Genomic DNA, 24112 nt, shown 5'->3' on the forward strand with positions numbered 1-24112 from the left:
CTTCCCCCAAACATACAAAGCAAAACTGATGTGTGTCCCTCTCAGCCATAGAGCGTAGACAAGGGAACACACACCGCTTGCTCTGGCTTTCAGTCATTTTCTTTTTTTTTAGAGAAAGAAGAGAAAGGTATCTGCGCACTGCCTAACAAAATCTAACTCCTAGCAGAGGAAAGTAGAAAGTTTCTGACAGGCTCATGAAGCACAAACACACACAGAGTGATCTGAAGACAAAAGATCTGATGATGCACCTGTGACACATCTATTTATAGCCCTGCTACAGGTGCATCCAATGATATCACCGGCAGAGGCTATACATTCAGGTCAATTTTCATTTATGTGTTGCACACATATTCACAGATGGTCACACCTAAAGTTGTTCCCAAAGCGCTAACTCAGTGCAGCATCATAAGTGTAGCTTTTTGACAGGGAACTGAACATTCTGGTACACTTGTTTGTGAATGAAATGCACGAATCAGTCGTCATTAACAAGGATCTGCTAAACAACTAAATGAGAGGAGGAGGCAAGTAATTTGTTCAATTCGGCAATCTCTTTCAACAAGAAAATGGGCCGGATGTATTATGAATAAAATGATTTGATTAATAACATACCAATGGCATACAGATTTTATTGACACTCATTATATTTTAGGCTAGTATTGTCTATTTTTTTTTAGAGCTTGATAAAAAGTCATGCTCAGCAGTTTACAATTTGATAGATTTGCTTTGATGTAATTTGTAGGGAAACGCTTATGATGCCCGTTTCACATCGCAAGCCTTGAAGAGAAGTGAGCATAGCGTCAGCTTAACTACAGCATAACTGCAGCTGCAGACTCGACAGGGCTTTCATACTGAAAGGGTTTTATAACATCACAGCAGCGGCTCAATACAGAAAAAATACTGTGATCTCTATGTTACTACGGTGAGTATGTATTTGAATAAAGACCATAACTTATAAAATGATTATCGGGAGTGGGTAATTGATACGTTTTACAAACTTGGAATCAAATGAGGAGGAGGACCACATTTGCATCTAAAAGGTAAACTACAGAGCACTTTGAGCTTCTCCACCTCCACAATCAGTCATGTATCATCCATTGTTGAACACAAATGAGGTAAGTTCTGAATTTACTGATGTCACGGTCTGTCACGTGCATGTGTTTACAAGTTAAAGCAAGCTCGGCTGTGATTGGGTATTGCTGAAGTCTATTCTAGGTTTAATAGTAAATAAAATACTTTTTGTCCCATCTTTTCAGGATAATAAGTTGTAGTTTACTGTAGTTTTAAATGATAAACTGTACTTCTGATTAAGATCTATAAATAAAATATTTTAAATTGGTTTAAAATGTAAATATTCTGGAATTTCTTTTTTCTTTTCATTTGTTTTTCAGATGTGCTCTAATTCATAGAGTATAAAGACACAATAGACTACTACTATATGCTGCTTCTGTGCATTGTGCACTTTTTTGTGTCAAATCAACTGATATATACACTGGCGGGCAAAAGTTTGGAATAATGTACAGATTTTGCTCTTATGGAAATAAATTGGTACTTTTATTCACCAAAGTGGCATTCAACTGATCACAATGTATAGTCAGGACATTAATAACATGAAAAATGATCAGGCATTAACAGAAGATAAAACTGTAATGTCTATAATGTCGATGAGTCATCATTGTGTAATAGATAAAATAAAATTTTGAATTGTGTTTAAAAATACATAATTAAATAATAATTGTATTTATAACCCCAGTGAGCAAGCTGAAGGCAACTGTGGCAAGGAACACAAAACTCCATAAGCTGTTGATTAATGGGAGAAAAATAACCTTGGGAGAAACCAGGCTCACTGTGGGGGCCAGTTCCCCTCTGGCTAACATCATGACTATAATGCCAATATTACTTATGTATAGTGCAAGTCATGGTTTAAAATTATTAAACCAATAAATGTTAAGGGACAGTGATTATACATAGATTTGGTATGAAATGTAAGATTAATGACTAATGTCTTTGTTTCCAACCTATATTAGGATGATCCATCATACATGCATACATGTCATAAATATGAGTCTGCAGTTGTATGTAAGTGTGTTTATTTCAATGTTTTAACGTTGTTATTGTGGTATTCATTACTAGATCAGGTGCTGTTTGTTTACTGTCTTGAACGCGGGTTGCTTAGACGTGTGTTTGGTGTGTGTGTGCTATATTTTGTCGACTTGTCCCATAGTATTCGCTGATAGAATTGTTAGACTTGTCATGTAATATTAATTGCTACATTTGTTTAAACTTGTCACGTAGGATTCGTTGTTAGATTTGCTTAGAATTCAGGGTTGGTTATCCTATGTATGGGTAAAACTATCGTCGTTTTAGTGTCTGCAAACAGTGCTTCACATGTTTTAGAGTATTATTTATTGCTAAAGTGCAGCATAATTTATTTGCGCTGTACAGAAGTTGCATTTGTTCCCGCGCAACACTGAGTTTCGGTTTCGGGTGACCACGTGACTAGCTTTGTTGTGCTAAGTAGCATTAAGGCGTGGCCAGTGCCAGGTAAGCTATTTAAACTGTTAGAGAAGTTCGTGTATCAGTTTCATTTGAACTAACTTTCCTTTGTGGGTCTACCTTGAGGGGCTGTGCATGAATTATGAATAAAATGAATTGATAAATAACATACAAATGGCATACAGACTTTATTGTCACTCATTATATTTTAGGCTAGTATTGTATATTTTTTTAGAACTATTTTTTAAACAGTGTTTAAACATATATTTTGTATGAACTGTAAGATTAATGACTAATGTCTTTGTCTCGATCCTGTATTAGGATGATCCATCATACATGCATACATGTCATAAATATGTGTTATTTTGCCATTTAAAGCTAGGGAATCAGTTTAATTTGAACTAACTTTGCTTTGTGTGTCTACCCTGAGGTTCTGTGCAGGGAGAGAGAGAGTGCGTCTTATTCAAATGACTGTGAGAACAAGGCACTTTTTGATCAAAACGTCATGGTTACTGTTGTAACCTCCGTTCCCTGAGGGAAGGAGTGAAACGTTGTGTTGAAGGAAGTGACACAAGGGGTCTTCCTGGGATGCCAAACATACTTCTGGACCTGAGAAATGGCCAATGTCAAGTTGGCAGACAGAATTTGCATGCCCCGCCTCAGACATACAGGTATAAAGGGAAGTGGGGCAGCGAGGGCCAGTCAGGATTTTGCATTGAGGAACCGAAAATAAGGTACGGCCGTTTACAGTGGTAGGTCTAGTGCTGTGGCAGGAGGGATACAATGTCTCGTTCCTTCCCTCAGGGAACGGAGGTTACAACAGTAACCATGACGTTCCCTTTCTGTCACTCACTCGACGTTGTGTCGAATGAAGTGACACAAGGGGTCCCATCTAAAAACGGCATGCACTGACCATGTTACGTGAACTGTCGAGACAGGTGCAAGCAGGCTACTGTGTGCTAGAGGCAACTGTGTCGGCTGCACGTAGCCCTCCCCACCACCCCAAAGAGATGTCACATACAGACCTTAGGTTCCCCGCACCCATGAGGGGGGGAAACAGGTGCTACATGACTAGCATGGGAGCAAGCCCGGCAGCCGCTGCCTCTTTTTTGCATGGGGCTATCTTAACGATTTGAAACGCGTAGGGGAAGGCGGTCTTTCCCGGTCCTATTCTTTCAAGGGGAAAAGACCCTGCGGAGGCCACATCCTGCCCAGTCTAGGGGGAGGTAACATGTGGCAAATACACTACGAGGGTTGTGAAGCTGTATGTGGGAAATGGCGCTGTGGTAGGTCCAGCCTAATGAGGGGGGACTCTACAGCATGGCAACCGGGGCAGCGGGGCTGCCCAAGGGAAACACAGGTCTGCCGACAGGGGGACCGTACCACAGGAAATACATCACAGGGAGTTTGCCTGAGAAGGGAACTAAGCCCGTGGAGCCCGACATCTGTACAGAGCACCTGTGACTCGTAGTGGGTCTGGCCGCGAATTGCTCTGCTGAGGGAGGAGAACATCCAGGGAGTGACGATTAGTGGCTAACCTGGTATAGAAGGTGCACTGGATCAACTTGGTGAAGGGCGCTGTGTGCAAGTGGAACACCCGGTCGGTTCTGCCACGTTGTCCTGCAGGAGATAGTAGGCAGGGGCAAGGAGCCTACCCCCCAGCGGGACAGGGCTCAACTGGTGGTGGTGGGGAGGTGGAGGTTGCAGTGTTAGCACACCGAAACAGCAATGTGATAGATTGTGAGCGGACTTATAAAGCAATGGCTTACGTGCGATTGGCTAGGAGTTACCCAGCTAATGATGTGATGATGTACACCTGCTGGTCTTCCCGCTAGAACTACGCTCCACTTCCATATCTTGCATTGTAAAAATTTACTATAGCTACTCTGTACTGTACATGTGTATTATAACTGTTATGTCAAAGGGTTATTTACTATTCAAACAAGTAATTGAGTGACTAAGACAGAGGAAAAAGGGGAAAGGTTGTTGAGAGTTCAAATGTGGGAAGTGTTTTTCCCAGTGGACTAGGTATTATGGCATTATGATAGGTTGCCCATCTCCCCAAACATCAGACTTGATTTAAACCTTTAATTATTCATGTCTTCATCAAGTAATATGCTCACACTTACTGTACAGGTGAAACTCGAAAAATTAGAATATCGTGCAAAAGTTCATTAATTTCAGTAATTCAACTTAAAAGGTGAAACTAATATATTATATAGACTCATTACAAGCAAAGTAAGATATTTCAAGCCTTTATTTGATATAATTTTGATGATTATAGCTTACAGCTTATGAAAACCCCAAATTCAGAATCTCAGAAAATTAGAATATTGTGAAAAGGTTCAGTATTGTAGGCTCAAAGTGTCACACTCTAATCAGCTAAACACCTGCAAAGGGTTCCTGAGCCTTTAAATGGTCTCTCAGTCTGGTTCAGTTGAATTCACAATCATGGGGAAGACTGCTGACCTGACAGCTGTGCAGAAAACCATCATTGACACCCTCCACAAGGAGGGAAAGCCTCAAAAGGTAATTGCAAAAGAAGTTGGATGTTCTCAAAGTGCTGTATCAAAGCACATTAATAGAAAGTTAAGTGGAAGGGAAAAGTGTGGAAGAAAAAGGTGCACAAGCAGCAGGGATGACCGTAGCCTGGAGAGGATTGTCAGGAAAAGGCCATTCAAATGTGTGGGGAGCTTCACAAGGAGTGGACTGAGGCTGGAGTTACTGCATCAAGAGCCACCACACACAGACGGGTCCTGGACATGGGCTTCAAATGTCAAACGCCTTACCTGGGCTAAAGAAAAAAGAACTGGTCTGTTGCTCAGTGGTCCAAAGTCCTCTTTTCTGATGAGAGCAAATTTTGCATCTCATTTGGAAACCAAGGTCCCAGAGTCTGGAGGAAGAATGGAGAGGCACACAATCCAAGATGCTTGAAGTCCAGTGTGAAGTTTCCACAGTCTGTGTTGGTTTGGGGAGCCATGTCATCGGCTGGTGTTGGTCCACTGTGCTTTATTAAGTCCAGAGTCAACGCAGCCGCCTACCGGGACATTTTAGAGCACTTCATGCTTCCTTCAGCAGACAAGCTTTATGGAGATGCTGACTTCATTTTCCAGCAGGACTTGGCACCTGCCCACACTGCCAAAAGTACCAAAACCTGGTTCAATGACCATGGTATTACTGTGCTTGATTGGCCAGCAAACTCGCTTGACCTGAACCCCATAGAGAATCTATGGGGCATTGCCAAGAGAAAGATGAGAGACATGAGACCAAACAATGCAGAAGAGCTGAAGGCCGCTATTGAAGCATCTTGGTCTTCCATAACACCTCAGCAGTGCCACAGGCTGATAGCATCCATGCCATGCAGCATTGAGGCAGTAATTAATGCAAAAGGGGCCCAAACCAAGTACTGAGTACATATGCATGATTATACTTTTCAGAGGGCCGACATTTCTGTATTTAAAATCCTTTTTTTTATTGATTTCATGTAATATTCTAATTTTCTGAGATTCTGAATTTGGGGTTTTCATAAGCTGTAAGCCATAATCATCAAAATTATATCAAATAAAGGCTTGAAATATCTTACTTTGCTTGTAATGAGTCTATATGATATATTAGTTTCACCTTTTAAGTTGAATTACTGAAATTAATGAACTTTTGCAGGATATTCTAATTTTTCGAGTTTCACCTGTATATCATTAACTGGGTGTTGGAGAGTTTTCTCATATAGTATTATAATTATCTATTTAACAGGATCTATTATGACAATGGCACAAAGGGATCCATATTTAACAACCTGCCATCTGTGTGCATGCATAGCCAACTATTGGATCATTTGCCAAAGTCTACATAAGAAAAATGAATTAGCATTTAATCTGTACTCTTAAATAAGAGATAGATTGAGAACATTTATATGGGTTTCATAGGTCAGAAAAATTGATCTTGGAAGAATTTGATAAGGATTGTTGGAGTTCATATTGAACTTTTGACTGCAGACTTTGGGATCTTGGTAAATCTATGTACATAGAGCATGACACTGTTGAGATCTCTTCTGAAACTCTAAAGAAGACACGTGAGATTACTAGGGTCTTTTTTTCAGGAGACCTTGGACTTTAGCAAAAGAGGAGAAACAATCGAAATATTAAAAAGTTGTGAATTTTCCTTTTCTATGGACATCTACAGTGTATTGGCTAGGACAGGGTTCCCCAATTAGTTTTCACCAAGGGACAAATTCTGTCAACAATACAAAGTCAAGGGCCACGGTCTATGATGTAATGACAAAGTGTTTGTGCTGCTGCTATTATTATTATTATTATTATTATTATTATTACTACTACTATTGTTGTATTTATTATTCAACTTTTTTCATTATTATTTTATTTGTTATTTTTCTCAGTATTAGTAGCCTGTTTTATTTATTCAAACAATTATGAACATATTGTTTGTATATAGATACACATATCTACACAACTTTGCCTGTTGGAAATAAAGAAGAAAAAACATTTAATGAAGAATCTGGATCTCCATGTCCTCCATGCGAGTCAACTTCACTGTCTCTAATTACAGATCCAATTATTAGACCTATTAGCATTAATATTGTTATTGTTCTTAAGGATAATATATCAAAGTATTGCAATAATTTCAATAAAGAAAAGGCCATGAGCCAGTGTTTTCTTATAAATTATTTTGAATATTAGGCTGTGCATAAATAATTATTTCTTTTTTGTACAGTGTTATTCTTATTGTGCAGTATTCCACGTGTATTTGTATCACAGTACCTTGTGTTATATGATCCAGGCATTAATCCAGAGTAGTTGGCTTGGGGAGTCCGTTTGGAATATACTTGTTGCAAAATACATGTGCAAATATAAATAGGATGTATATTTATGCAACTGCGCTCTTTACTCATCTCACTCGTATAAAAACACAGATTATATACTCCTCAGAATGCATTAACTCCATGGAAAGAACATAATGAAACAGTTATGCTAAATAAGGTAAATAAATACTTTAAAAGCGTTCAGTATATTAATCACTAGCACTGACATCTGGGCTGGAGACTGGTTGGTATAAATGTTTGACTGGCTGCTTTCTTTCAGCATCCTGATGGTTGATCGTAAGTGTAAGCAAACACTTCAGCTTGGCAAAAGGAATAAAAAAACGATATCTTCTGATTTAGCATGCAAAGTGGAACAGCTGTCTTCTGCTGTATATTTACTGCCACTGCTGGATAGAGCGCAGCCTACAACAGAGGCACAGGACAAAGTGGAGCCTGAATAAAGCACGTAATCACCACCCGCTTTGCATTCAGAACAGGAGTTAGATGTGATGTCAGTGGCTGCCTCTGAATCTTCTTTTTGGTGCAAATCTCGTTGCAAACTCAGTGATTGGTAAAAATCTGCCTGTGGCCCAGTCACACCATTCTGACAGTGATAATGTGTCTGAGAAATCGGGTGGGTCATCTTCAATTGTAATGTCCTCTAAAATAAAATACAAAGTGGTGCTTGCTCATATTAATCTGGATTAATACGAGCGTCTCTGGCACCCTGTGAACACTCCAAGAGATGCCTGGTGGACCCAGTGGCCACACCCACAACTTCTGGGTGAGAATGCAAAATTCTCTCCTACAACGGAGTAGAGGACAAGGTGGCCCTGCTTACAATGACAGGAGGGTCTGAAACCATGGCCATGCAGGCTATTGTGGAACAACTAACAGCAGACAGAGGCCACAGTCGCATGCACACACAGGGTTCTCCAAATCAGTGGTAACAGGGGAAATCATGCAATGTTACTTCTGGCCAATGGTGAGCCAGTGCGTCCAGGCCCAGTGATCCTGGCTCGTCCATCAGAGAGAACCAACGAGGGCAGTGATTTGTCTGACTGTCGGCGAACACATCGACTACTGCGGTCCCATAAGTCTGCCATATCATCAGCACAAACTCCGGGTGTAGTCATCTCCCTGTAAAACCCTTTGTGAACTACTTGAATTGCGCTTTATGACCGTGTGCCCCCCTCATGATTGTTGCCATATTGTCTGTGCGCACCAAGACATGATTGTAGAGTGAGAAACACTGCAGTCAGTTCCATAACATTTATATGTGCTGTGCACAAAGCCCTTATTACCTCCCACCGTGCAAGGTAAGAACCTTGTGGTAACATCTGAACTTCGTGCGCAAGGGGCTACCTGGCATGGATCGTGAACTACTGTGGATCTCACACCAGTGTGTACAGGGGGTCGATGCTTGTGGTATTGGGGGTGTGGTTGAGCGCCGGCTTGACAGGATCATCACCTGTCAAGATTGTCTCTAACAGCTGTTTGTCACTGCAGTGTGAGTGGAGACGGAGTTAAATGTGAGCCAGGCACCAATAGAGGAGAGAGAGAGAGAGAGACCCCCGTTGAGACACCCGTTGAGCCTGTGTGGCATGAGAGTTTTGCAAGGGAGTGTTTTTGTATTGATTAGTAAATAAACATACCATTTGAGTTGAATTTCACAGTTCCTGATTCCTCCTTTCTCACCCCAAGAACCTGAAAGTTTATAATGGCAAAACTGTATATGACAGCCTCTTGAGAGGGTAGCCAGCAGCCATTGTTTTGTTGTAATTGATCACCATTGAGCCCACAGTCAACCTAACCACGTCAGCGCACTTGTCTGGCGATGCTGGGGCCTTGTTGTTGCATGCAAAACTTCTGGCAGGAGAAGGTGGAGGTTGGGGGCATGGACAGCGAAACTGATGAGGAGGCTTAAATGTAGGTTATGCACCAACATTCTGATAGCGAGCAACAGGGGTCGTTGTAGCTGCCCTGGGGACTGAAGCTGTTCCCAAATGATGGGAACAAGTCTCTGAGAACGAAACACACCGAGATCTTCCTGTGCCGCCGGTTAAAAGATTCGACCAGATAATAGCAGCAGCCATCTCAAGTTGTTCTGACAGACCTCTGGCAAAAGGGATTGGGCCAACCACACCTGGTGCCGTGCTTGTGTAACGGCTACTGTAGCGACGGCACCGTGGTGCACAGATTTACTCCTGTAACACAGGAGAGAAACGAGGAGACAGTGTGTCAAGTTCGAGCTCTCTGCAGTAATGAGAAACTCACGACTCGCACAGCTTAACACCCATCGCTCGACTCTGCCCCTAACGGCCGAGAGTAACATTACACACTTCTCTTTTTGAAGGAGGAAAGTCACATTAAAATAAAACCCTTAGAATGCTTCTTTTTCCAAAAAGTAATACAATAACATGTTCAAGATAAAAAACAATAATTCTGAATATACTTAAAGCACAGTTACAACACTCTTGTGATCGTCACACACTTCCCAGCAAAAAGAAATGGGTCCCACCATTTTCTTCTCAACTTGTCTCAACTCAAAGTCTCTTTCTAACAAGCAACCGGAACTGGTAATATGTATGGTGTTGTTGTTACCGTGTAAGGCATGTATGTAAATAGAGGGTAAAGGGTAGAATAGGGGTTAAGTGGACATGCTGGTGTTGGATAAGGCATACATGAGTGTAAAGGTTGGGTGGTCTGAGGTACAGTGTAAACAGGTGATTGTAAGTGTGTGTTTGTCATATTAACTGTAGCCTGTGTTGTCTGTGTAGGCTGACCAAGGTTCTCATATGTGAAAATCTGTCTAGGTCGTCGATCCCGACTTGACCTCCTGACCTGGGTCTGGTTATCTAGCACTGCACTGACTGGAAGATGCTCCCCCTGAATGAACTCTGGAGCCTCATCATATCCATCTTGTTCCTCAGGTCCCGCAACAACAGACTGATCTTCATCCTCTCTGGGTTCCTCTATCTCTTTGATGGATATCCGAAGCGGAGGACGAAATCATTAAAGATACGCTCAGCTGCCGTCTTCCCACTCATGTTCTTTGTCGGATAAGCTTGGGCAAATCTTGTAAAATGATCAACAACCACAAGGATATATTCATAACCCCCACGGCTGGTCTCTAGGTGTAGATAGTCAATACACACCAACTCCAGTGCGAGCTTGATGTGATACTACCCATTGGGGCGCGAACATGAGTAACTGGCTTCTTTGATTTTATGCATGGACATTTCCTAGTGATATGTTCCTCGATCTCTCTAGCCATAAAGGGCCAATAGAATCTCTCTCTGGCAAGATTGAGGACCCTTTCCGTGCCGACATGGGCCATTTCATCATGGAGTTTCTTCAGGACAATGTCTTTGTACTTGGTAGGGAGCACCAACTTCTTTCTTTCATTAGCACACCTGTACAAGAGACCATTCTCCAAAACTAGCTTTCCCCATTCATGGAATAGTCTTCTAGTGGCTCCACTAGCAGCTTTCCGTATCTCGTCAGTTAAAGGTGTACCAGCCTCTTTTAACTTGACCATTTCACCGATGGCTTCATCTGCACGTTGTGCCTCCACAAGCTCATCATGGCTAATTGCAGTTAAGTGGTCGAATGAGGGAGATGAGTTGGCTTGGGAAGAGATGTTGAGAGCCGCCACCCAGGCTACATCTTTCTGTTTGGCTACTTTACTTCCATCCCATATCGCACGAACCACGTCTTCGGTACACTCTTTGGTACAGGACTCAGCATAGGCCTCAATGTTTAAAGGGAGACGCGACAACTTGTCTGCGTCGATGTTAGCCTTTCCTGGTCTGTACTTTATGTCAAATCTGAAATCGGAGAGTTCCCCTACCCACCGATGGCCTACTGCATTTAGCTTTGCTGTAGTCATAACGTAGGTCAGTGGATTGTTGTCTGTGAATATCGTGAAGTGAGGTGCATAGAATAAGTAATCCCTAAACTTTTCACACACGGCCCACTTCAAGGCAAGGAACTCTAGCTTTCCACTATGCAGATGGTAGTTTCGCTCAGCTGCAGTTAAAGTCCTAGACCCGTAGGGGTAAGGCATTGACTGTCAAACCATTGAGGTCACATCGTGCAAGGGCTTTGGCTCCTATTATCTTGGCCAGACGTCTACTTGTTTGGGTGGGTAAAGAGAGAGAGAATTGGGAATTGACTTGTTCATTGTTTTCGTTTGGTCTCTGATTAACTAAACCGACCAGTTTTCCGGACGCTTGGTTTTTTTCAAACAGCCTACTGCTCTGTGACCGTCCTCACCACAGTAGAAACAATGAGTGCAACCTGGGCGGTTCTGTTTGAGGCAATTAGCACAGCTAGTTGGTCTGGTTTTCCTCTGATCCAGTTTGACTTGGCAATGATGGCAACATTCTGGGTTTTGAATCTGCTGGGGTCTTTGCAGTAGTTCAACTTTATTCATTAACTCCTCTACTTTCTCAGTTAATTGCTGGAGTACATCAGCCTTTGACTGTTTGTCTGGAACATCTTTCTTTGTACTACTGCCTTGTACTGCTGCCGCTTCAAGCTCTGTGCTATTCACACTTATTTGTTTCTGCTTCACAACTGACCCCAAACATCTCTGTCTCTCATTCTCAGTGTTTGTTATCTTCATCATTTGCTTTAGGATTGTCTCGTCAGACACGCTGCTATCTGAGAGAAATGGTTTCAGTTCTCGACGTATGTCATTATGCTTATGGCTGAGACCCTGATATACGGCGTGAATGAAAATGTCTTGAACTGTGTTTGCATTGTATTTCACTTCTGTGTCAGCGTATTTTGAAGCAAACAGGATCTTTTGTTTGAGGCCTATTACTCGATACAAGAATTGTTGTGGAGTCTCGCCGTCATTTTGTTTTGTGCACATGAGCTCTTGGAAAAGTTCTGTGTTGCTCCACCCACCTAAATGGGATTGCAGAAAGCCTTTCAGCTTGTCTATCGTCAAATCGTCTTTGTGTATTAGCATGTCTTTAAAGTTTCCAGATTTAGTGGCTCTGAGAACGCCTCTCAGTATTTCAGTCTCGCTGAATTGCTCTTTAACACCCTCATCGATTTGTCTGCATATGCTATTGTAGCTTAAATCTGAGCCCTGGTCACCGATCTGTCCACCTTGGATCTTGAACTCACGACGAAGCAGTGTAAGGTCTCGAAGAGGGATTATTCGGTCATGTTTTCCATGTGGATGTTGTTCTGGTGTGGGAGTGTTATTATATTGTTGAGTAGGTTGTACTGGTGTAGGCGTGAGTGTGGGTGAGAATGTGGGGTTGTTTATGTATTGCATGACTTTATTGCTAAGCTCAGCGTAGCTAGAAAGCACTCTCTGTAACTCTGTGTCAGCGTTCTGTATGCTTTTGACTTCAGTAGGTGTGAGTGGGGGGTTGGTGGTTGGTAAAGGGGTGTTTACGCTAACCGCAGCTGTGTGAGTAATATTAGAACCACTGGCTGTCACGTTAACAGTTGTCAGGTTATCAGTATATGTCGCTGGCTGACCTACTGTCATGTTCTCACTCAGTACTGGGATTGACATTATATCGTGCACATTCTCCCCTGCACCTGATTTAGGTTGAGCATAACGAATCTGAATGACATTATTCACCGTATCATTAAGCTCTAACAACACTGCCATACCTGAATCCTCAGATTCCACCAAAGTGTCACTGTTCATAAAAGTTAGAATGTACTCGAAGCAACTCTCTTCTTCGCCAACCTGAAGTTTGGATGAGTCCTTCCCTGGCACCAGACCAACACTCTGGGCTAGTTGGAAAAGTTAATCGGCCGTCAGCATGAGTAGACTCTTCTTGATGCTCCACATCAAGCCTTTTCTCTCACCATCCGCCATGACTGCTTTTCTCTCTTCCCCACAGTTGGTTGCTCGTCCCGGTAGCGCTTTCACTCGCCGCTTCTGGTCTGGTTCCACGTGTGCAGAACAGTCATCACCTCCAGGCACTTGGTCTGGTGGAAGCAGGATCTGTGCATCACCCAATCTTCCTTTAACTTCAGGGCCTGAAGAGACGTCAGCTCCTGGACCATGTCAAACTGCTGATTCTGGTCGTGCTTGTAGCCTGCGCATCTGCTGCTGTTCCCCATAAGGGCCACCAAAAATCTGTAAAGGCTACCGTAGCGATGGCACCGTGGTGCACAGATTTACTCCTGTAACACAGGAGAGATACGAGGAGACATTGTGTCAAGTTCGAGCTCTCTGCAGTAATGAGAAACTCACGACTCGCACAGCTTAACACCCATCGCTCGACTCTGCCCCTAACGGCCTAACATTACACACTTCTCTTTTTGAAGGAGGAAAGTCACATTAAAATAAAACCCTTAGAATGCTTGTTTTTCCAAAAAGAAATACAATAACATGTTCAAGATATAAAACAATAATTCTGAATATACTTAAAGCACAATTACAACACTCTTGCGATCGTCACACTTGCACTAAAGTGCCCAAAGCTGTGCTGCAGTGGTTTTCAATGACACCGATCAATTACAACACAAGTTCGGTTAGATCCATCACTAAAGGGTCAGATGATGATGATGCACTCAGGGAGGAGTGCAATGCAACAAATATATGTGCAAAAGAATTAGAAACGCGACCAAGATATGCTGTAGAGTTAAATGCCTTTAACAGAAGTTAATCTGTGTTTCTGCACTTGACATTGTGGCAGCACACTTTCTCACAAATTGCCTCATAAGGAGACACGATGAGCGCTGCAACACTGAGTTCTACAGGCAGCATGCTGCCAAGACCCACTGCCTCTGGATCCTGCATCACAGCTAGTGTGTGGGCCAGTTGATCAGAAATTGTGGCCTTTGGTGAACTCTGTAATTCAGCAATACGGATTTAATATCACGGCACTAAAGAATCAAAAAGGAGGCTCTGTGTGCATGACGCAGAAAAACATTCTCAGAGCCCACTTCTGATTATGGGGATCATTTATGTTAGAAAGTGGAACTGTTTGCAAGACAGGTGTAACCTCTGAATGGCTCAAAAGAAGCTAAATTAAAGTTTTTTAGTGACCTAGAAAAAGTCCTGACTTGAAGCCAATTGAGATGCTGAGGCAGGACCTTAAATGGGCAGTTCATGCTCTAAAACCCTCCAATGTGGCTAAACTAAAGCAGTTCTGCAAAGAAGAGTTGGCCAAAATTCACCACAGCATTGTAAAAGACTGATTTCCTGTTATCGGAAGCATTTGATTGCAGTTGTTGCTGCTAAAGGTGGCATAACCAGCTATTAAGTTTTAGGGGGCAGTTAGTTTTTCACATGGGTGATATAGGTAACTTTTTTGCATAAAAAAAAAAGTATATTTAGTTTACTCAGGTTGCCTTTGTTTTATGCTATATCTCCTTTGAAGATCTAAAACAATTTAGGATGAAAAAGTTGCACAAATAGAAGAAATCAGGAAGGGGGCAAATACTTTTCCACATCACTCTATATCAACCTGGGCTCATAGTGAAAATGCGACTATATACATTTTGTCTCCATGTACAATTCCATGCAGTTTCCAGGTGAAATTATCACTAGTGGTGCTACAGCAACTGCATTTTATTCACTCTCAATGAAATCATGACATTAATGGCTGATTATGACTTAATAAATACTTATTTTTCTCTCTATTACTGAGACCCTGCTATTATATGATATCCACACACTTTTACTCTAACGTTTCTTTTGAAAAACAATAAATTTTAATGCTTGTATTACAGACCCAACTACATTTATACCCTGATTCCAATATGATGAGCTTGTGTGGTAACTCACCTAGGGGCGTTGGACTTGGACTGTGGTTCAAGAAGCGGCACGAACTGATGTGGGCTGGGTTTCCCAAAAGCATTGTAAGCTTAAGTTGATCGTAGATACCATTGGCACCAACGGTCTCTATGATCTACTTAGGCTTATGATGCTTTTGGGAAAAGCAATTGTGGTTGGTTTAGAAAATGTGATTTTTCATTCTGCTTCTGTATTTTAAAACACTAATGGTTAGATTTAGGCATTGATAAGGTAAGGATGCCTTTTTTGACGTCTCATTTATATTTTAAAACACTATTGGTTAGGTTCAGGCAAAAGTTTTACGTCAGGGAGGTATGTTTTAAAAACATCCATCTAAAATTCACCTTAAAACTTCGTCTGAATATGACACCATTTTACTCTGTTTTGGCATTCCCAATTAGACATTTCACTGGAAACCTGCATCCAAGCGTGTTATACAGCACACACATTTTTAATTGCAAAAATGTTGTCATGTTCATGTAAATTTTATGAGATCAGGCTGAGATTTACACATTCCTATGTGATAAGCTTGTGTGGTAGCTCACCTCATAGGGTGTTGGACTTTAAAATCGGAAGACCACAGTGCGAGCCCAACCAATCACACAAGCTGACACATGAAAAAAAGTGTCATAGAAGCAACAAGAAATTACGTGGTAGCTTTAGAATATGTGCTTTTCATGTCGCATTTGCTATTATGACACTTATCGGTTAGGTTAATGTGTTGGTTAAGAGTAAGGATGTATGTTTTGTTCACAACTCATTTATCTTTTTAGACACTATAGGTTAGGATTAGGCTATATATTTATTTTTAAAACATTAATCTAATGTTCACTTTAAAAACCTCTTCTGATTACAACACCACTTCACTCGCATTTGGCGCAACCCACTGGACATTTCACTGGGAAACTGCAATAAAACTGCATAACGTCATAAGGCAAAAATCATTAGATTAGACTGATCAATAAGCTGATCTAACGAACATAAAATGTAACATCAAGAACATTCCTTTTTGCCCAAATAACAAGATAGCCAACTCAAAAGACAATTGGTTATCTTTAGCAAGATTTTTTTTGTTGTTGATTTTGTTGAAAGTGCTTCGTATAATCATTAAAGAACCTTCATGTCAAAACTTCACTCACTTGTTTCTTTGTTTAGCATCTTTCTGTCTCTTCCTGCTCTCTCCTTCTATTTGGCAGATACTTATGAACCTCTTTGAAAAATATTTGTTTTGGTGTTCCTTATGGATTCTCACCTTTTACTTTTTTACACACTCTCACACTTGATAAGACTCTTGGGAACCCCTTCTTTTCAATCAGGAGCGAGCAACAATTTATTTGACCTATGATCTTTGACAGAGAGAGCTGGACCTTTTACACTCTTAATAAGATTGTATAGTAGTTCAATGGAAAGGAGGAGGCGAGAACCGGCTTGATAATATAAATAATAGTTTAATATAAAACTGAAACAAAAGACAAACACACATGACGGACATGTCCGTAAACTATCTCTCTCTCGTCACACCACCGTCTGCCATCGGCCTTTATCCCTCTCGGAGGCTTAATTAGCCTGATGAGGGACCGGGTGTGTATACAACCCGGCCCCGTCCTCCGCCCTGCCACAAAGATTATGAGTTGAGCATTAGAAAAAAAAATTCACGAACACAGCCTCGCTGTAGAAGACAAAGGTGTGTAGGCTGATACTTATCTTTTCTGATTCTTTCTCTCTCTATAAATGTTTAAAGGCTCACAAATGAGCTTCTGAGGTGTAGATGACCATCATTTCAGAGATAACTTTAAGTGATGTAATCCCATTAATCTAATCTTGTGAGAACGCAGAACAGGTTAAGCTTCAAGCACACTTTCAGCATTGATTTGTTCATCTGTGCATCAAAGACCATTTAAGTGTAATGAAAATCGAATGTTAATTGAGTTTGAGAAGAAATATATGGTATGAGATTGTTGTCTGTTACAACACACAAATAAACTCTATATAATGTAAAGCCCTCCTCTTGCTATGCAATATAAGACAAGCTCACTCCAAGGGGAGATTTTCAGTTACATTTTCAAACTGCTGCTGTTAAAAAAAAAAACACTCTCTCAAATAATAAAAACAATTCATGTCAATTAGTTCCACATGGAATGCAAATTAAAAGAGCATAATTAATCACCGCTCTTTGTTTAAGGGGGGAGGAGTAATTAGCTGAGTTTAATTTAGTCATTTTAATTGCATTTTTCTAATTGAAAATTCTTACACTTTTCTCACGTTCACTGACGAGATTATCTCAGCGTGGTGGAGGACTGTGCTCACAGCATGTGCAATGGTTTGTATCTAGGTGAGGTTTTTTTTTCAAACGGGTGATAATTTCTCAGTATATTACAATCAATGTCAATGTGACACTGTATGGAACATCTACCTAAAAGCCTTTCTTAGATATCTTGGTTTCCAGATTTGTACTCTACAGATCCAATTAAGCGTTAATATGAATCTGGATAAAGTGAATATTTGACAACTAATTGCATTAATTATGTAAGTGCGTTTTCAGGCCTACTCACACCTGCAGTGTGCATGTAATGTTCCCTATAGCTGCTTCTTAAGAGCTGCATGGATAATGATGCTATGCCTGCTTTAATGAAGGGTAAATGCTGTCAGACAACCTTATAATGGAGAAAATAATGATGATGTGGTAGAGTGATGATCATACCATGATACATTGCAGTTATGGTTTATATTAAATTTGTCATTATAATTTTTCATTACTTTTAATGCTATGATTATTTGTTTTACTTTAGCTCTTTACTTTAGTTTTTTAAAACTTTAAGTTTTTATTTACTTTGATATGTACATTGATACTGTTTGTATCTTCAGTAAAAGAAAATAATAATAATATCTCTGGTTGAACTTGATTCAGTCATGAACAGTGGTTCCACCTATTTGAATGAGAAATTACATTTCTTTAGAATTAAAATCACCATTAGTTTCTACCTAAATAGTTCAAGTAGAGGGAACCTAACTGAATCAGGTAAACCCAACAAAATTTGGCATGTCAAAATAAATCAAATTAAACTGATTATAATGACAAATTTAATATAAACCATAACTGCAATGTATCATGGTATGATCATCTAATACATTATGGAGTGGTGGTGGCGTAGTGGACTAAAGCACATCACTGGTAATCAGAAGGTCACTGGTTCGATCCCCACAGCAACACCATTGTGTCCTTGAGCAAGACACTTAATCCAGGTTGCTCTGGGGGGATTGTCCCTGTAATAAGTGCACTGTAAGTTGCTTTGGATAAAAGCGTCTGCCAAATGCGTAAATGTAAATGTAAACTCTTTAGTGACATGCAAGCTAGTGACAGAAAATGTTAGCATGCTAAATACATTCTGGAGGTAAGCAATACTGTACAACTTGGTCACTATGGTTAGCACAGCAATTACTCAATGGATAAAGCAATATGTAGAAAACTAAAATATTATTGGTACTCAACCTTAAGTTCTAAAAACTAATAGCATGATATTACCATGGTATCCTTTACTAAATACTATGTTACTTCGTTGTAAGTCAGCAATGGTAAATCCAATATGATTCTTCTGTTTGATCACCACATTCACATACAATAACATTACATGGTGCTCCAAGTTCCTTTAAATAATGTCATGGTATTACCATGGGGTATGTCCAAAACCATTGTATTACCACGGCACCTTGTTCAAAATACCCTGGTACTTATTTGTAAGTGAGCAAGAACAAATCCAGATGTTAGATCTTCAAGCAGACACATAGACAAAGGTCTTGGCCACCGGATATTTTTCCTGACATTTTGACTCCTCTCCCTGTGATGCCATTGTAAGATCAAAGGTCAGATCTCTGCACGGAAGCGACCCGGGTGGGAATGAAGACTGTATCATCTCTCATTCCTTCAAGCATGCATGCATGCACACCAACTCACACAACTGGAAAGACCTGAATCTGTAGCCCCTGTACTTAATACACTAATTGTTTTTGGACAGGGCAACATGAGCAAGGGATGAACCTGAGAAAGGGATCAGTCGGAAGAGGAAAAGAGGAGGAGGGGACCACAGGGCCAGAGATGTCAAATAAATTAAACCTCCACCAGATAAGTGTAGCTTGGAGGAGGGCGGGACGGGCTGGAATGACAAACGCCCTCCTCTGCACTACAATAATTAATTTTCAGCTAGATTGAAAAGAGAAAGAGCAAAAGGTGCCCTTCTAAAAACATAATATGTTTTGTATGGCATGAAACTGAAATAAAAAGATGTTCAGACATGTAAACATATGTAACACATGTACAAGAAGTTTACTTCAACACAAAGGCATATATAGACCCTATTTAGGAGGGCTACAGCTTTAGCATCTTTTGACCGATTGAAGGAGAAGAGGCATGTTGCTCGATTAGTTCAGTAATCTCGTTTAACATATATAGCATATATATATATATATATATATATATATATATATATATATATATATATATATATCATCACTAATTGTAAAAAATATTTTTGATAATATCTTGACAGGCCCCATTTCCAGCAGCCATCACTCCAACACCTTGTCCTTGAGTAATCACGCTAAATTGCTAATTTGGTACTAGAAAATCACTTGCATTATATCAAACACAGCGGAAAACTATTTGGTTCATTAAATGAAGCTTAACATTGTCTTTGTGTTTGTTTTTGAGTTGCCACAGTTTGCAGTAGACTGGCATGGCTTAAGGTCAATATTTGAATGAATGCTATACAATGCTTGAAATTACCAAAAAACTGAATATTTCATACAAAGAGAAAGAGACGTGGAAGGCCAGATGTGCAACTATACAAGAGGATAAGTACATCAGAGTCTCTACATCCATGGCTCTTCTGTGGAACACAAAATAATAAATTTTGTAGAATGTTCATTCAGCTCTTTTCCATTTAATGCAAGCATGTAGTGACCACACAAATCTTGTGAGAACCAATAATGTTTGATGACACAGATGTAAAATCTGGTACAATGCTTATTTGCATGCCAAGACTGAATATGGTTGCCAGGAGTGTTTTGTTTTTTTTTGTTATTTTTTTTTGTTAGACAGTATAAAGGTCTATGCCACACGTGAAAGGCGAGCTCTGTGCACTTTGCTATTATTAATGCTTTTTATGACGTAAACCGTTGCGATTCAATACAGTCTGTTCCATAACTTTTCTTGGAGTACAATATGTAAAAGAATTTAAAATCCTCTGGCTCTGGAGACATTAAAATACACTTACGTCCTCAAGCTGACGTCCCCAAGCAGGCCGCAGGCCTGGGAATCGATTTAGTTGGGGAGGTGCGGGAAATGCGGTGGGAGATTCTGAGACTAAGTTCATTGCTGACTTGGAGGATCTTGCTCTGATACATCGATCGATCACTGCCATGGAGGCGAAGTTCACTGATGTGGTTACAAGAGAGGGGATGTTGAGAAACGGATCGATTACCTGGAGTCATCAGAGAGGGAATTATCTGCTAATCCGCTAGCAACAAAGGTGGTTTGGAGCAAGTCTGGGAGAAGTTGGAGGACATGGAACACTGTAGCCAGCGGACTAACGTCCATATCGTAGGAGTCCCGGAGGGAGTAGAGGGACAGGATATGGTGAAATTCCTAGATGGGCCTTTTCAGAATCTGCTCAACATAGCTGGCAATAGGCTGGAAATCGAGCGAGCTCACATGGTTCCTCAATCTGCAGAGGGAGACAGGCCCTGATCAATTCTGGCCAATATTCTGAGATCATCCGATAAAGATCTTGTGTTATGCAAATCGAGGAGTAAAGGAAGGCTTTCTTGGAAGAACCACAGCATTTTTCTTGTTCCCAGACTTTGTGAATTTGACAAGAGAGAAACAGCCGAGTGGTCTGGCTCACTGAACATTCTCTTGACTGTTTGAGGAACCTGCATGCTTTTTTTTTAGCTGGTTCCGCCTAGCGGCTGGAGTTTATTTTGTATAGTAACACACCTTCAGGACAGTGTTATGCATGAATCTACATGCTTCTTGTGCTGGTTCAGCTGGAGTTTATTTTGTAGAGTATTTCTTCAATGGCTCAGTGAACATTCGCTTGACTGTTTGAGGATCCTGCATGCTTTTTTTTTTAGCTGGTTTTTGTAGAGTAACCCACCTTCAGGACAGTGTTATGCATGAATCTACATGCGCTTTGTGCTTATTCTGCCTATTGGCTGGAGTTTGTTTTATAGATTATTGTTTGTTGTGTAATTCTGTCTCACAAAATTTTTATAGAAACACTGGAAAACCACTGCAAAGTGGTCACGGGGGTTCTCATTTGCATGCATGTACTGTTTGAGTTTGGAGGGATGGATGCCAATTGGCGCTGTCGTGCACGGGGTTAATGCGTAAGTTTTTCTATTTTCTGTTTGTTTGGTTCTGGGGGATGTTTGAGTTTTCATTGTTGCACTAATGTTGGAATGTGGTCTTTATAATCTTGTTTTTGACTATAATCTTTTGATTTTTCTTATATGTCAAAATGTCAAATGGAATGTGAATGGGTTGGGGAACCACATAAAAAGTAGGAAGGTTATTTCTCTTCTTAAGCGTAAGAACTGTGATACAGTGTTTCTTGAAGAAATGCATCTTTCTCCACAGGAAACTGAGAATTTTGGGAGGATATGGGGTGGGCATGTTTTCTTTAGTGCTGGTTTGAGTAAGAGCAGGGGAGTTATTACGCTGATAAGTAAACAGCTACAATTCAAATGTCTCAAGCAGATTAAAGATATATTAGGAAGAGATATTATTGTTTCAGATGAAATTCAGTGGCAAAGTCTTATTTTGACTAATATTTATGCACCTAACATTGATGATCAGGATTTTTTATAGATCTTGAAGAAATGTTGCAAGCCGCTGGCACCCCGCATGATATAATATTGGGGGGAGACTTTAATCCTTTGATGGACTCAGTCCTTGATCATGGTGAAGCAAAAGTGTGCAAACCCCCTAGAGTAACACTGACACTTCAGAAGATGTGTAAATATCTTGGACTTACAGATATTTGGAGACTTTTGAACCCATCTGGGTGGGACTATAAATTTTTATCAGTCCATAAGATTTACTCTATATTATAGTAGATTCCCTTATTTCATCATTTGCTGATTGCTCAATTGGAAACATTTTGGTCTCAGATCACACCCTGGTGTGTTTAGAGGTGTTGCCACATATGGAGAAAAAGAAATCATATCGTTGGTGCTTTAACATATCCCTTTTGCAAAATCCTGAATTCCAACAAATTATAACGGTTGAAATCAATGTCTATATGGAGACCAACTGGTCCTCATTATCCTCTGTGGGCGTGGCTTGGGAGGCACTTAAGGCAGTTCTTAGGGGTCGGATCATACAGTAGCACAAGAACTTGTGGAATTGGAAGAGAATATTAAAAGTGGCGAGGCAGAGCAGATGTGCCGAATGTCTTTGAATGGCCTCAGTGAATTAACCCGTTTGAAATACAGATATAATACATATACTCAATACTTACAATATTTTGTCACGGAGGGTGGAGTTTTGGCTATTCAGGGCAAGACAGTAATACTTTGAGTCAGGGGACAACGCAGGGAAACTTCTGACTATATATATAAAACAGAGAGTCTTTTTCTACCATTTCCTCAGTGAAATCTGCTAGTGGTGAAATATTTACCTATGCCATTAATATTAATAATCTCTATAGTTCCACATCTTCGTCTACTGATGAGGATATTAGAAACTTTGTGGAACCATTAGAACTTCCTAAACTGATTGAATTCTCTTGATTCTGAAATAACCTGGAGGAGCTTGGCGGGGTATGGTTCAACATTTTGGGATTCACAGGTCTCAGTTCTTTTTTTTTTACAGCTGCACCACCTGCTTTGTACTATATTTTGGAGTAGCGCACACCCCCTAAAGCTGCAGATACTCTGGGAAGATACTCTCATGAGGCACCAGTGTATTACTCCCTGTTAATTCAGAGTCTGGGGGACAGAGCATCAACTTCTCTCAAGAGATTATGGGAGAAATATTTAAACTTGATATTGGAGGAGGAAGTGTGGGCTAGGATTCTAAAAAACCATCAAGTCTACATCTAGAGATGCAAGGGTGTGCCTTATACAATTTAAGATTTTACATAGATTATATAGGACCCCCTCTAGATTGTATAGGCTTGGTGTTAAAGGGACACCCACCTGCTGGCGATGCCAATCAGAAGATGGGGACACAACCCATGTTTTTGGGTGTGTTAAAATCCAATCATTTTGGTTGAGGGTTATGTATTGGGCACTAAAATAATTTTTTTCCCTCAGACTCTGTATTTTAGGCAATGGGGCGGTCATTAATATAGGGGATAAATACATAAAGAATTAGGTCCTGGTCAGATCGGCAGATGGGTTATAATTAGGGGATGGAAGTCAGCTGGACCGCCCTCATTTTGAGAGTGGTGCACGGAGTTGTCGTATAGTAGTGGCATTTGAGGAGATGTCATATAGAAGGCTGGGCAACCTTGGTGTATTTGATAAAAAATGGGGCAGCTGGTGGCCTGGGTAGCTTAGCGAGTAAAATTGGCCTGGTTGCTATGGAGGGTAGAGTCACGTGGGATAACCTCTTCGTGATCGCTATAATGATCACTATCGCTCTTGGTGCGGCGCGTAGTGAGTTTTGTGGATGCCATGTGGAAGAGCATGAAACCTCCACACGCTCTATGTCTGTAATGACCTCAACAAGCCTTATGATAAGATGTGTGTATTGACAGTCTCAGAAGTGGAGGCAACTGAGATTTGTCCTCTGCCACCCAGATTGAGGCAAGTCACTACACCACCAAGAGGACTTCGAGCACATTGGACATTCCAAATTGGGGAGAAAAGGGGAGAAAATAAAAAAAATTGGAAGCAGCTATTTTGACTTTTTGGAAGGCTCTCGGGGAGGGGCAGTGGAGAGGGATCTGTAGTTTTAAATGTGTGTGTGTGCAATTTTATTGTTTTTTTTTAAAGCATACTTTTCGTCATGGAAATTA

Source organism: Xyrauchen texanus, chromosome 11 (genome assembly GCF_025860055.1).
Source record: "Xyrauchen texanus isolate HMW12.3.18 chromosome 11, RBS_HiC_50CHRs, whole genome shotgun sequence".
NCBI classification, from domain to species: domain Eukaryota; kingdom Metazoa; phylum Chordata; class Actinopteri; order Cypriniformes; family Catostomidae; genus Xyrauchen; species Xyrauchen texanus.